Source organism: Rhinolophus sinicus, chromosome 3 (genome assembly GCF_057876585.1).
Source record: "Rhinolophus sinicus isolate RSI-liver-muscle chromosome 3, RSI-T2T, whole genome shotgun sequence".
NCBI classification, from domain to species: Eukaryota; Metazoa; Chordata; class Mammalia; order Chiroptera; family Rhinolophidae; genus Rhinolophus; species Rhinolophus sinicus.
The window spans coordinates 163241527-163257356 of NC_142503.1; positions in this window are offsets into that span (position 1 = coordinate 163241527).

Here is a 15830-nt window from a genome sequence, read left to right on the forward strand (position 1 = left end):
GGGCTTTGTTTGTCAGACTGTCTCACAGTAAATGAAGCGGGTTTCACCTCTTTCCCTTCCAGCAGCTGATGGATGATCTCACCCAGCGGTGGATAGTGTTTAGCACTATGTCATCCCGCGTTACTATTCCTGTTTGGTTTCTTGGGGAACAGGGGCAGGCTCGGAACTCAGCTTTGATTTCACAAAGGGGCTCTTTTGTTCCACCCATTACAGATAAACAAACCCCATTTCTGTGCCCTTTTCAACCAGTGTTCATTAGGTTGTATTTATATTTGGAATACAGGGGTAAATACATCCCAATTTCTTCAAATATCCACTGATAGAATCATAAGAAACTAACTAGTCCAACTCCTAATTCCCAACCTATAACCCTTGGGTGAGGGGTGGGGAGGGCGAGGGGAAGCTGTAGGAAAGAAAGGAAATAGATAACTGTGTATAAATTACATTCTTCCTAGTTCTTCAAGCAAGCTTAAATTACAATGGCTAATCCAGTCTCTTATTCATTCACTCAACAAACATTTTTTGAGCCCCTAATCTGTGAGCAGCACATGGGTTTCACATAATGATTTACCATCAGACCAGGTAATGTTCGTATGACACAGTTTCATTTAATTAAATCACAGATGGATTTAACCCTAAATTAGTAAATCTTAAGCCTTGGGGCCCCTCCCTGGAATAGGTATGTTCCAAAACCCTGGGAGGAGACTTAGCAAAGCATTTACATGGTTGTATGTTTTATGAAACATGCAAATGTATAATATTTTAACTGCAATTGGCTTAAGCCCATTATATATTTCCATCTGCACTTCCCCTTGAGTTGGGTGGCTTTGGAGTCACTACAAGCATTTTGGAGATCTGGGTAAGAAGTTAAATTGGGGGTACATTTAATTTCTGTTTAGTGGGATGTACGTAGGTGGTTCACAGTCATTTTCATTGCTAGTTAAGTCATTCCTAGCCATCCCAGTAAAGAACTGCATTCCAGGAATGCCCTCCCACCCATTGTGTTGACTAGCCCAGCCTTAGAACAAAGGTAGAGGTCAAAAGTCATCTCATGATCTGAATGTGTCCTACTGAACCCTATGTGGGTAACAGGAGTAACAAGGTTTGAAATGTAGGAGCCAGAGGCTAGTCTATAGAAGAGTTTTCTAGTCATATGTGTAAAACTGGGTCCTTTGCTTGGGGAGGAAACATGGAGAGGCCCACAGAAAAATCACTGCTCAGGTATGCCTGGTTTAATTTGGGAGTGCTAGAAAATCAGGGGCAATGTGGACCTACTAAGTGAAAGAAAGGAAGGAGGCATTAAAAGGAGAAGGGGTGGAGAGAGAAGGGAAAAGATGGCTTTGTTCACCTGGGAGAATTTTATGCTCTTACTGAACTAAGTGACACAGTATAGCTTTGGTGTGTAGGATTCCCTTTAGTCCTAAGATAGGGTTCTTGACACCAAACTACACCTATTTGTTGGAGCGACATGTATAGGGTAACACTGCAGGCTGTCAGATCCTACTTTAGTCACCATTTGTATCTGTAGCATTGAGTTATTTACACAAGTCTTTGGTGCCCTACTTCCTTGGCTCTGAAACCTGGAGAAGAAAAGTCTCTGGCCTCAATTCCAGAGTAGTGTTGTCTGAATGCCACAGCTTACTTTTATGAGCAAGTCTCTGAAAGTGTATCTACAATTCTACCAACCAAGAATCCACCTCTGCCTGCCTCAGAAGCGTCTACCTTCCTATTCAAGACACAGTAATACATGGTCCTCTCCAGTCAGTCCTCTGCCTGGAGCCCTCTCCTTTAGAAGATAAATTGGAGACACCAAATGGCAATACCAAGTTTCCAGGCTACTTTGGAAACTTCAGTCCATCTGTGCTCCAAACACTTTGGGTCTCCAGAGCATTACCAGCCAACAGCTGCAGGCCTCCCATACTCATAATGGGAAAATGTTATTCATGCAACTATGATGTATATGCTTCAGAGATCTAAGGGAACCAGACACACTAGAAACTTCAGTAATGAGTATGAAGTACAAATAGACTCAAGACATAAAAAGCATAAAGTCACCAGTGGCTATAGGTTATTATCCTAAATGGATGATGGAGTTTCTTGAAAGTCTTCGATTTCCTTCTAATGGGCAAAGCCACTACAGGCAGCTCTAGACACATAGATCACGTGTCATTTAAGATGGGATGCTTTGGGCAGAAAACCCGATTCAACTAGCTTAAACAATAAGGAATTAATTATCTCACATAACAAGACGTCAGAGACAGGCTGATTCCAGAGCTGGTTAATTCAGCAGCTCAAAAAATTTTCCCACTCCACCTTCCTTAGCGGCTGGTGTGACCGTCTAGGTAGGCTCCCCCTCATGGTACCAAGCTGCTACTGCAGCTTCACATAAATGTTGAAGGTGTTTTCCTGAAGGCAGAAAAGGGCCTGCTTCCTCTCGTATGTGACTTTTTAAAAAGTCAGGTTTATGGATATCTAAGTTACATACACTGAAATTCACCATTTTTAAGTGTGCAGTTTGATGAGTTTCACAAGTGTACACAGTCAGGAACTAATCATGTACTTTTTGCATCATGCCAGAAAGTTCCCTCTAGTCTCTTTGTAGTCAATCCTCTCCCTCAACCTCAGCACTTGGCAATCACTAATCTGATTTCTGTCCCTATAACTTGCTTTTGCAAGGATGTCACGTGAATGGAATCATACAGTAGGGTCGCCATTTGTGTTTGGCTTCTTTCACTCAGCAAAATGCCTTTGAGACCCATCCATGTTGCTGCATAGATCAGTAGTAGTTTGCTATGTTTTATTGCTATATGGTGTTCCATTGTATAGATATACCATAATTTGTTTAATCATTCACCAGTTAATGGCCATTTGGGCTATTTCCAATTTTAGCTATTATGAATGAAGCTGCTGTAAACATTCACAGACAGGTCTTTGTGTGGATGTAGGTTTTCATTGCCCTCGAGTAAATTCTTAGGTGTAAGATTGCAGAATTGGAAGATTAACACACCTTGCTTTGTAAGAGCAAGAAAACTTTTCCCAGAAGTTCCCCCATGTCTTACTGCTTAGAATTGGATCACATGTTCTTGCCTAAACTTCTGGCAGAAGTAACAGAAAGAAACTAATTAAAATCTACTCTCGTGGCTATAAGGAAAGAACAATCTCCCCTGACCATATAGCTTCCTATGGAAACAAAATCCAGGCTCTTCCAGCAGGAAAGAAGAGAAAAATAGGCTTAGGCAGACAACCAATGGTGACCCACCCAGGAACTACCCGCCTTCTGGATGTCTTATAGTAGATAATTAATTCCTTATTTTGTAAGCCACTGGAATCATATTTTTTGCCAAAGCATCCTAAATGAATAATGAGTGACGGCCTGCAGCAGTGTTACCAATCAGAGGGGACGGTCACGGTTTGCACCTCGTAATCATGGGGTCCTGGCCACAGCTGATGGGACCTCACGCTGGTCAATGGCCCATAGGTAAGGTTTCCAGGCGGGAATTCCCACCTGTTCTCAGGAATTTTTTTCGCTTTCCCGTTCCCAAATCCCAAGATATAAACTGCTTTCGGTTCTCCACGAATAATCCTTTCCACAAAATGATGGCCAATACTACCAACCACCTGAGTTCAAGGAGCCAATTTTCCCAATTTCCCAACCAACTTTTCTCAGAATTTGGGAACGGGAAAGCGAAAAAATTCCTGAGAACAGGTGGCAATACCTGCCTGGAAGCCCTACCCATAGGGGCTCACTAAGGTGTTATACTCTAGATTTGTCTGATCTGTCTGAACCAATCACATCGTCTCTGGGAGAGTTTGAGCTCAAGGCAGAGGGAAAGAGACAGGAAGTAGATGAAGAATGGCAGCAGAATCGGGAGACAGACACAGAGAAAGCAAGCAGAAGGCATGAGGGAAAGAGGGTAGAGGGGTACCACGTCAGAATGAGAAAGTGGCCCAAGTGACGATAGCAGCAGCAGCAGAGATTAGCAGAATCATCTGTAGGACCCAGTCCTAGGATTAGGGAATAATGGCTGTCCCTTCTGGGAGAAGGGACGATGCCTGCTGCCATAGCTGCCGTGTCTCTGAATAGTCCACTGTTTTCGCTGAGACTGCTGAGATGATTGCCAGTCTCTTTGGTTTTCCCCCAAGGGGCCATACACAGAACCTGCCACCTGAGATTATTGGAGGTAACCAGGACTGGCCCTGTCCTTTGCCCCCAGAGCTACATAGCTCACGTCACAATCTTCTAATCACAATGTACCTGAATGTGTCCCTGAAGACCAAAATATGCAATGAAAACTAGGTGATAAATATAGCAATAACTATGCCCAGTCTGAGCACCGTCAGCTCCCTGAGAAGGGCAGAGACGACTGCATGTGACAGTATAATGCAGTAGTCCTGGCGGGCTGATTCTGAGCTGGGCACCATATTACGTTCCTCACACAGGTTAATTCATTGAATCCGGAAAATACTATCATGTGGGGACTATTCCTTTTTTTCAGTTTTACAGATGAAGAAACTGAGGCCTATTGCTAGAGTAATTTGCCCAGCTTTCACAGCCAGGGAGTGGCAGAGTCTTTCCTGGGGTGAGGAGCTCCCACTGTCAGCCTAGGACCAAGGACCCTGGTGGGGACAGAGCATGGAGAAGTGGAAGGGACAACAAAAGAGCATCTCAGCCCCTCAGGAAGCTGAGGAGGACACCTGGCTGATGGGAAACTCCAAAAGCAGGATTACGCGTAAGGAGACTAAGCTACACACATACATACATATTTGCAACCCTCCAGCCCAAGAAAAATGCCTCCCACTTCAGAGTTCTGGTCCAAGGATGGAATTGGACCTCAGGCCAAGAGGAAGCCAGCAATTTAGACTCAAGAACATGTTCTCGAAGGCCTTACAACTCAAAAGTGTGCACAGTGGACCAGCAGCCTGGGCAGCAGCTGGATGGATCTCAGTCCTGCCTGAGACACGATGAATCTGCAGGTGTATTTTACAAGACCCCCACAGGTACTTAAAACACAGGTGATACAGATATACTTAAAATTCTGAGATGCTTTGCTCTAAGGAGACCTGAAGTCTTTGGAACAAGGAATGGGAGTAGGGAAGAGAAGAGGGACCAGCCAGACCCTCTCTTATTTTACCCTAGTGCAAATCTGACTAGTATATGACTGGCTAGTATATTTTCAGACCTTGTATTTAACAGTATCAGAATGTATCCACTTCTGCACTGCAGGGTTGGTATTTTTGAATGCACACTTAACAACAAAAACAGGATCTTTTTCCTTATGAGTTGCTTTCCTGAATCTCCTATATGTGTCTCATCTATTCTCCTTGGCTGTGTGTGTTTTTGTGTGTGGAAAAAGCAGGGTTTAAATGTCAGAAGAAAGGGATCAGATTCCCTATCCTCTTGCCAACCAAGAGCACATTTACTAGTCTCTTCCCTCCATTAAACGTTAAATGATGTTTATGAAGCACCCACATGGGCCTGGAGCTTTTCTCGGTGCTTGGGGTTGCCAGGTGGCCAACATAATGGCATTACCCTTTATTTGAACTTTCTCCTCTGGTGTTCTTGGAGGCTCCTCAGGAACACTGTGAACAGGCTCATATTTAAAGTAAGAACCAAGAAGAGGCATAGACACGACACATGAGAAGCGGTCCCGATTCTTAATCAGGTAAATCAGTGAGCTATGACTAGACCGTTTCATCCTATCTCAGTTCCCCCATCAGCCCTATCCCACAACTGTCCTCAACTTCCCTGCCCCCACCCACCTTGGCTGAACTCTGCATGCTCCTTACTGTCCAAAGGAACATTTGACAAACCATCAAATGCTGAAAACAGTGTCGAAACAGACCAACTATTCCTATTAAAATCTCACAGATGGAGCGACCAGACTCACCAGCTCGATTCTGGGGTTCATGATTTTATAATGGAGAAGTACATTTTAAAACAGAATTGGACTGGAAAATCCAGATCGTATGGTCAAAACAACTGCTAACCAGATAGGTATAAAAATGGGCATTTTATCCTAACACATGAGGAAAGGAGATAGGCTTCTTTAAAGATGAATTGTATCTTTTCTTTTGTGTCCAACCCTGAGATCTCTCAACATCTTGTTCAGTGTAACAATTGCTCTGTAAACTCAGGGTGGGTAATTATCTTCCTATCATCACCAAGAACTGAGATCTATAATATATCAAAGTAGACTGTTACATCCTCCTGCTCTAGCAGCACCATTAGTAAACGAAGCATCCACTCCAGGGAAAGCACACAGGGACTCCTTCACAGAAACTCATCTGCAGAAAAGACAGGAAGGAGGAGGAGGGAGGGGAAGCGTGTGCGCCACCAGACTCTTGCCCTGCTCTCTCTTGGAGTCTGCTGCTCCAGTTCAGGAGGATGCTTTCAGGCCAGCAATGATGAATCCGACGCTATGTGAACGAGATTTGCAGGTGTGAGTGGGAAGCTGCCAGGGCAAGCCTGGATGAATGGGAACGTGGGGAGAGGAGGATTTCTGGGACACAAGCAGAAGCAAAGTTTGTGCTTGAATGAGCAATAATAGGACAGAAGCCTCTTCCTGAGAGAGTGCCAGTGGGTCATCCAAGAGGCAATTTAGAGCTCTGAGCTGCACAACCATCGTGTTGCTGTCAGGGAAGGATGCAACAGGATAGAAGACAACTTTGTCAGCCAAAGACAGTCAGAACTGTCTGATGACTTAGAAGGTGTACCAAGCCCATTGGAACTAACTCCACAGCAGCTCGAACCCCCTGAAAGCGAATGAATAGATAAGCAAAGGGTACAAATGTCTGCTACGTAGCAGGCACTCAGTAAATTATTACTGAATGAATAAGTGGGTGGATGAGCCAATTTTAGCTTCAGAGTCAATCATTTGGTCCCGGAACTATATCCAGCCACCCATTCATTCATTCGGTACATGTATTTCAAATGTCCACTTTATGTTTTGAACTACACACCAGTGAACAAGACAGAAAACGTCTGCCCTCCAGAGCTTCTAGTGGGGAGATGCAAATAAATATACAAGCAAATAGATAATAAGATAATTTATAACCAGTGGCAAGTGCTACAGAGAGACTAAAGTGTAGTATTAGAATAGACTAGAGCAGAGGTCAACAAGCCTTTTCTGTAAAGGGCCAGAGAGAAAATATGTGGGCCAATATTCACTATTGCAACTTCTCACCTCTGCCATTGTAACCCGAAGGCAGCCATGGACAATATGTAAATAAATGAGCACAGCTGTGTTCAAATAAAACTTAATTTATGGACACTGAAATTCGAATTTCATATAATTTTTACATGTCACAAAAAATTATTCTTCTGTTGCTTTTTTCAACCATTTAACAAATGTAAAAACTATTCTTAGCTCTCAAGCCATACAAAACCAGGCTGCTGGCCAGACGTGGCCCCCAGCATGTAGTTTGCCACCCCCCTGGAATAGACTGACATGGCAAGGAGAGAGACTCTGCCAGGAAGGCGACATTGGAGCTGAGACTAGAATGAAGATAAATAACCAGCTATGGAAGGAGATTAGGGAAGAACATTCCAGACATAAGGAGGAATGGTACCAAGGCTTTAAAGTAGGAATGAACTTAATGTACTCAAGAAATGAAAACATGATCAAACAGATTAACATACAGTGACAAACAGAGTGAGCAAGTTGCCTGAGATGAGTGCTTCCGTATATATACACCCATAGTGCTATCCACCATAGACAGTTGTTGAATAGCTGTGAGGGAAAACGATCTAGAAACTTGTGTCCCCATTTGGTCAGGGTCTGGCCATGTAAGGATGAGGACAATCCTGGTCTCTGTGCTCATATTCCAGGTATGAAGCTTCGAGTTGGAGAGGCCAATATTGTGCAATACTGAATGATGGGCAAGTCTTTGGATAAAATAGATTCTGACTTTACTGGCCCTGGTTTCTCTTCTGCAGATTTCTTCATTGTTCAAGATTAGTCATTCTTAGATTTTAAGCAACAGCATCTTTCTGGAAAAATGAAGAGCAGCTCACAAAATGAGGTTCTGTTTGTTTGGTTTGTTTTCTTTTCATGCACAATGGGCTCTTTGGGATTTACAACTTTTTGAGTGTTATGGATTATCTGATTCCTGGATTCTAACCAACATCGATCAGCCTGGTTTCACATGAGTGTTTTGACATAATCTTATTAAATCCAAATTATCAAAAGTCTTCTGGAATTCTGTATTCAAAGAGAAAATGGACAACCTATCCATCAAGCACACACCATGACAACTATGGCTACCATCAAAAACTAGGTGAAGCAGGTATTTGGAAGCCCTGCTATACCTTCTCCATCCCCTGCAAGTTAGGGCAGTGCAAGAGGGAGTGAGGGGGGGAAACAGCCAGGCCCAGGTGAAAGGACCTTGTCCTTGCAGCCTATTGTTCTAATTCTTTGGCTTCTGGCCCCTGTAGCCTTTAGACTTGAGTCAATTCGTGTTCTTGTGGAAGCTACCCAAGTCCGTATTTTACCCTTCATATGTGGATTTTTCACTTTGTCAATTAACATTTCTTGCACAGAATTAAGGCATGGCATAGCATCTCAACTCTTCATTTCCCCAATTGGGGGGCAAAGCAACTCAGCAGTTTTCAAGTCCTGGCAGCATCAAAAGAGCATCTGCAATCAATTACCACCTCCCTCCCTTTCACCCCCCCTCCCCGTTTCTCACCATCCTTTGCTTTAAAAATGGCTAACTTATTTTTTTTTCCTTCATATCCTTATAAAAACACATGCACACACCAACACACACATGTGCTCCCAGGCTGAAATCACAAGTGCCAAAGCTCAGCCTGGAGAAAACGTTTATGACTGGGTTATACATCCCTGAAAATAGGGGTTTATAATGGAAACACTGACAGATCATTAACTATAATAGCATAAACCAAGGCACAGAATTTTCACGTTGTCTCCATTTTGTTTTTGTCAGCAGGATTTCCAGGCCCAGAATCTGGCTGTAGCTCATGAGCTGTGCCCAAATGTGTGAGGCAACTTTGAGGGCAAGAGGACAGCCCAGAGAAAATGACTCCGGACACACAGAGTTTTCAGGTGCAGGATATTCTGTGACATTTCGATTCAGTAATGATCACAGGAGTCTCAGCATGGAGAAGATACCATCTGGGCTAGAAGCCTAAGTCCCTATCAGCCACTCATCTCAAATGACCACTCTCTCCTTGCTCCAGGTATGACTTTTCTGATATAAAGAAGCAACTTAGAGCAACAAGCTAAATAGCTTATAGATTGGAACTATCCCCTGCCAGCTTTCAGTTCTGGCTCTTGTGCTCTCCTACAAGAAGATCAATCTACTAACTTTATCTCCAGTGCTTAGAACATTACCTGACACATACCCTGTTTCCCCGAAAATAAGACCTAGCCGGACAATCAGCTCTAAGGCATCTTTTGGAGCAAAAATTAATATGACCCGGTCTTATATTGTATTATATAGACTCGGTCTTTTATATTATATTACATTATATTATATTATATTATATTATATTATATCATATCATATCATATTATATAAGACCGGGTCTTATATTATAGCAAAATAAGACCGGGTCTTATATTAATTTTGGCTCCAAAAGACGCATTAGAGCTGATAGTTCTGGAAGGTCTTATTTTCAGGGAAACACAGTAGTAAAGGCCCAATATGTATTTGGTGTTGCATGCAGAGCTGGACAGATCAGCAAACTAATGAAGGAATTAACAAAACATCTCTATCGGCCTCAGGTTTCTCATCTGTGAAATGACGCGGGTCAACAAGATCAGTGGTTCTCAGCTCTGGTTGCACATTGGAATAAACTTGAACCACTTTACAAAAATACTAATACTCAGATCCTACTAAGTACCAAATAAGTCAGAATCTCTAGACATGGGGCTTGGGCATCGATAGTTTGAAAGACTCCTTAGGTGGTTCTAAGGTACGCTAGATAATTCTAAACTTCCTCTCTGTGTGTAAAACTCTGGATTTTAACTAATTTGGGTCATAAAATTCAAGGCCTATAATTGGTCCTTCCCTAGCTCAGAGGGATAAAATGAAGGGAAGTAAAATGACATCAAGAAATTATATTTAGGAAAGAACGACCATTCATTGGACTTCTTGGCATCGAGCACTATACATTGCATATATTAGCTCCAATTCCTCTGATAGGTGGCATTATCCCATTATCCCTGTTTTTCCGATGAGGAAGCTGGGGCTCAGAGAAGTTAAGTTAGCCAAGGGGTAAGGAATTATCCAGGGAAAGGCAGGACTCCTGCGCACCATGGGATGCTGTTGGTCAACTCCTTTTCAGAACTAAATGGCGTTCCGCATCAGGCCAAGATTTTATGTTCAGGCGGAGTGGAGCAAGAGAGAGAAGTGAGATCTTCAAGACACCACACAAACTGTGAGATTTGGGGAGGAGGAATTCCCTCCCACCCTGCTCCTCTTCAACTTGAAAAAGGACAATCCTGCCTCTCCCCCAGGCCTGGGCCAGCTGTCAGAGATGAGCTCTGATAAAGACCCTGGGCCTCCTCCTTGAATTCCTTTGTTCCAGAACCCATCCCATTAGAAAAAGGTCACACATCTTTGGCCCCTTTTAATTTCAGGGGTGGAGAGGTAAAAGCCCAGTCAGGGAAACATGTGCAATTATGAGCAATTACTTAAACGGCTTTCAGACAAGCCTTGGCCCTCCACCAGCAGGCAGAGGGGCCGGCGTCTGGGTTTTGTAGGCGAGAAGGAGAGAGGGTGGGAAGGTGGGGAGGGGGGAGGGGAGACAGCAAAGCCTTTTGTCACTGGGCTACAAAAAAAAAAAAAAACCACCAAAAAAAAAAAAAAAAAACATCGGTATTTCCTGCCACTGGACTAGCTGACACTAACCAGCCCCACGCAGGGGAACTATTCACTTAAAAGTCATCGTTTCCTTTACTTATCTGCCTCTAAAGAAACAAATCTATTAGCAGCAAGAAATCACTCCAGCAGCTTTAACTAAGTGCTTCTCCTGCTGAAAATGCCAAAGCCTTGCCTTCAGCTCCCGCCCACCTTCCCCTGGCCTCACTCCTCTGGGCAGCAGCTCTGCGCTGGCCCGTGTCAGGGTGTCTCTGGCCACTACAGATAACAAGGGCCATTGCATTCCAAATCCTTCCCCAACCTCCTCCCCTCCCTTCCGCCAAAATCCCAAACCCAATTTCTCCTTGGCAGATCAAAGGCTGCCCAAGCTACAGGAGAGCTCACTCGATCAATAAACTCTTGACATGGGGATAAACAGAACAATCCAATATTTTCCTTCAGGATTTATTTGGCCCATGGAATAGCTGTGCATTGCGATGCCTTCCCTGTTGAGAACCATGGAAATGTGGTGTGGAGTTCAAAACAGTTTGATCTCTGAATTAAAAAACAAAAATGCCCAAATAGCCCCAAGAACACTTTTCTAGTCTTTGTCGGCCTTAAACACACAAACCATGTGGTGGTACAGTTGGATTTTTTGGATCTTCCAAAGCAACTTTTCTTCCACTCCAACTAAGTTTGCAAGACTTACTGAAGAGCTAGCTCCCTAAGCAAGTTGATGTAATTCTAAGAATTAACTTTGCAATTTAGGAAGTATAATAAAAATTAATATGCTTCTCTTACCGTTTATCCTAAAGAATTCCAGAAGTATTTCACAGACAACGATTTGAAACTATGGATCAAAAAGTACAACAAACAAAAATAAAGTTAAATCCAGGAGGCTGTGTATTTGGGACATATCAGTTGTTTTTAAACCCACAAGAATATTCATTTTAAAAATCAATTCTATTGATTCCTATATCACTCTCCTCTGACTGTTTCTTTGATTCCTAAATTTTTAATCCTTGATATTGGAAGAAAAAGAGTATGTAGAGCTGAATTGCTAAAATAGTCCATGGGACACATTTGGAATAGAGCCATCTAGATTACCCATTATCTACATACAATGTTATTGTTACTCACACATGTCTTCATGTATATCACATATATATTACAATTTTAGCAACAAAGTCGTGCATCTTCCTTAATAATATATATAAACATATATTTAGATCAATATGAGCTTTTCATTAGTAAGTATGGGAAATGCTCGACAAAGATCACTGAAGCATATTAAACCCCTCTGATTTAGGATCCAGATAAAAGAAAGCAAAATAGATCAATGACATAGGTCAGAAAATGAGGATGGTGTCTTGTGAGACAATGACAGTTATAGCTCAAGCCCGGAATATAGACTACAGGAAGAATACAGACTCCTTGCCGAGCTCTTTGTATATTTTCTTCTACAGCATGACTTAATATTGATAGCTACCCTTTATTGAGAACTCACATTTACCAGGCATCGAGCAAAGCCCTTGACAAGCTTTACATTATCTCCTTTAGTTCTCACAACGGTCCCTATGACATAGGTACCATTTAACAGATGAGGTAAGTGGTCCTAAAGCGGTAATTGTCTTCCTCAAGGTCACATGGGAGTAATTGGAAATGCTGGGATTTAAACAGAGGCATCTGACTTCAGAGCCAGCACATGAAGTGCCAAACTGAGACAAAAATGTCTGCAACTTCCCTACTAGCCCACCACTTAATTTCAACCAAGAGACAATAGACTCTCTTCTGTAACATCTTTCCCCAGTCTTCTCCATCCACACTTTCATATGGCTTTAGCAATGTTTGTTTTATTCATGAGTATGTTTAAGTTGCCTATCTTCAATTATATTATTTTTCAAACACTTTCCCCTCATTCTTTTGCATTTCTGTTAAGCCAGGAGAAAACCAATATTTCGAAGAGGAGAACATGGACCACAAAGTGCATTGGTGGGGACTTAGAAACAGGTCCGACGATTTGTGTGCCTTCCCCCCTGAGTTTTGTGACCTTCAGGAAATACATCTTTTACGTTAATTTTCTTAGTTTTTCAAGTGCAACAGTTTAAAGAAGGCGGCGTGATTTATTGACATCTGTGCCCCAGCAGGAATATATCCATTTTACTCATTTTCCTCTTCCTCCTCTTAGCACAGTGATTGGTACTAATCCTTTAGTGGGGCGGTAGGAAAGCTTTTTGTCCCATTATGGTAATGAGCAGCTGTCTTCAGACCTTGTGTTTAATAACCACTTTGCCAGCCCTCTCAAGTAGTTTACCATGAAAGTCCAGGTTCAAACATCTGGATGCACGTATGTCATACCCTCAGCAAACTTACCTGGAATGGCCTACCTGCCTGAAGACGGAATTGGGCATCTTTGGCCTGAGATTGATCAGCAGCTCTGGTCCACCTTGTGGGAAAAAAACTCTCTGAGCCAAACTGCACAAAGCCAAAATGGTGGAGGGAGAAAAGTCCAAAGAAGCTAAAAAGCAATGTTTTTCTCCATATCAAGAAAATCAGCCAGGTGGGGCAGAAGTGAGGCCGTGGGGTAGGGGCAGGCAGCTCCAGTGGCAACCACGGTGAGTAATGGCTTCATGGTGCCTCTCATTGTGATGAGATGAGTGTGTCCTGGGTCTTCTTCTTGGTGCCCCAGTTCATCCCTAAGGAGTGACCAGCATCATGTTAGTGATATGTTCAGTTTGCTCCCATCTCTTTTGGCTGATTGAAGTTCTGGCCCAAGTCAACCCTCTCTTTGGACCACAGTTGAAAAATGAAACCATGTGAATTTTGAGCATCTTTGGCCTTGAGGAAGAAGACCTGTTCACGAGTGATCAGTCATTCAGGTCATAAACAGAATTCCTCTAGATGCACAATCACCTCCGTACCCCAACCACTTTCCCTGACCCACCTATTCCGGCCAGCAGCTGCCTTGAGCATTCATACCACATGTGATTATCTAGTCTACAATGCAGTATTCTTTCCCTATCACCTTTTTTACACTTTGATAAGTTATGGGCCTACTTAACCTAAACTGTGCCAACTCCATGAAAAGCTTATGCACTCTTCTGAGACAGAAGATGCTATTCCTGTGAGAAGTGTTCCTCTGTCCTTGGAATCTATGGACTTGAGCTCCTGTCTACTCACAACATGGGAATCAGCGAAGTGTTTAAAAACTGCTGCAAGACAAATTAAGACTTCAGTCGGACAATCAATAGGAAAACACATTCAGAGGGAAGATCTGACACAACATAATTACACCAAAGTATATTTTCAGGATGAATTTCTTATTTCTGCCATCTTTGGAACCAATTATTTGTCTGCTTTCTATGGAAAACAAACAAGAAAAGAGAAAATTAGTTCCCTCCCCTCAATAGTATATACCTTGAAGAAGGGCCAGTAATGTGCTGAGATTTATGTTAATAAGTAATCTAAATTGTTGAATAGAGTCAAGGAAACGGTAGATGAACAGAAGTGACTTAGCAAACAGAGGGAGAACTAACTTGCCCAATGAGTGAGTATCCATGAAGAGTAACATTTCCTAGAATATGCCTTTCCATGGCATTTCTCAAATATCAGAGGATTTTGTTGACAAAGGAGAAGACTCACCTCAAAGTGTCCCTGTGGGGCCACAGTGAGGCAATTACCTGCTCTCCACATGCCTGTGGCCACAATAAATCTGCCCCATCCACTGACACGCTGTCGCCTGGGCTCCACGTGGCCAAAGGTACATGTGCCTAAACTGGCTAAATGAATTCTTGGCTTTGTAACAAAACAAGGATAACCAACCACTGGTGTTTGACCCCATGACCTTGCCTCATTAGCACCATGCCTTCTCCAGCAGAGTTAAGGAGCTGTACGCGATGTGGTCATGTCACCTAGCATGAACCCATCAAGGAGATGAGCCCTGGCTGGGCAGGAAAAGTGAGGAAATCAAGGCTGAAATACTGCCTACACATCTATTTCTAGGAAGTAGTACACTACATATGACATGTTCCTATTTTCAAAAATATCTGAATTGCTACAGAATAAAAATGGTAGCTTTTGAGCCTTTAATAGAAATGTAAGACTATACATATAATAGGTAGGTAGATATTTTAAATATACACATAATATATTATACCTTATATTGATGTGTTAAATTATATATACATAATATAGAAATACATATTATAACATACTATAACATATAAAATATTATAACATATAAAATATTAGAAACTTATTGAGGAGAAATTGAAATAATATGTTTCAGGAGCTTTCCAGTGACTCCATTTCACTCAGGCCTACCAGGAAGACTAGTGAAATAAGGATTATTTTTTGTTTTCCAAAGTAAAATTACAACCAAAATTCTAGTGTTCCTTTCCCTGGCAAGTCCCCTTTTTACTTAATCTCCCAGTCTTTCTCTTTGTTGGGTGTCTTAGGGGCAAAGGGTCGGCCTACATTGGAAGCCTCCACGGTGGGGACTTAAGCGGAGTCCGATTTTGGAGCATTCCTGCAGTGAACCCTGTTCCCCTTTCTAATCCTTTTACCCTTGTCTCTGTCTTCCACTGAGACCTCAGCTGGCACCTCTCTCCCTCTCCCCCACCATGTTCCAGACACGATGGCCTTCATTCACAAACACACCAAGCTCCCTCCTGCCCACAGGTGCTTACATTTGCTGTTTACTCTACCTGGAAGACTCTTCCCTGTCTCCTTCTCAGCTTTCATGTCCTACCTCAACAATCACCTGCTCAGAGACACTTCCTTGACCTCCCCACCTGAATCAGTCCTCCACCTCTCCCCGGGTACTCTCCCTTACACCCTCCTGAGACTCTTCTTTGGAGTACTTCTCATCAAGAAATCTTCTGTGTTTATTTACTTATTCATTGTCAGCTTTCGCCTCCCTCTAGAATATAAGATCCATAAAATGGGAACTTCACCGAGTTTTTGCACTCTCAAACACCTAGCACCTAGGCAATGCCTGCACATAA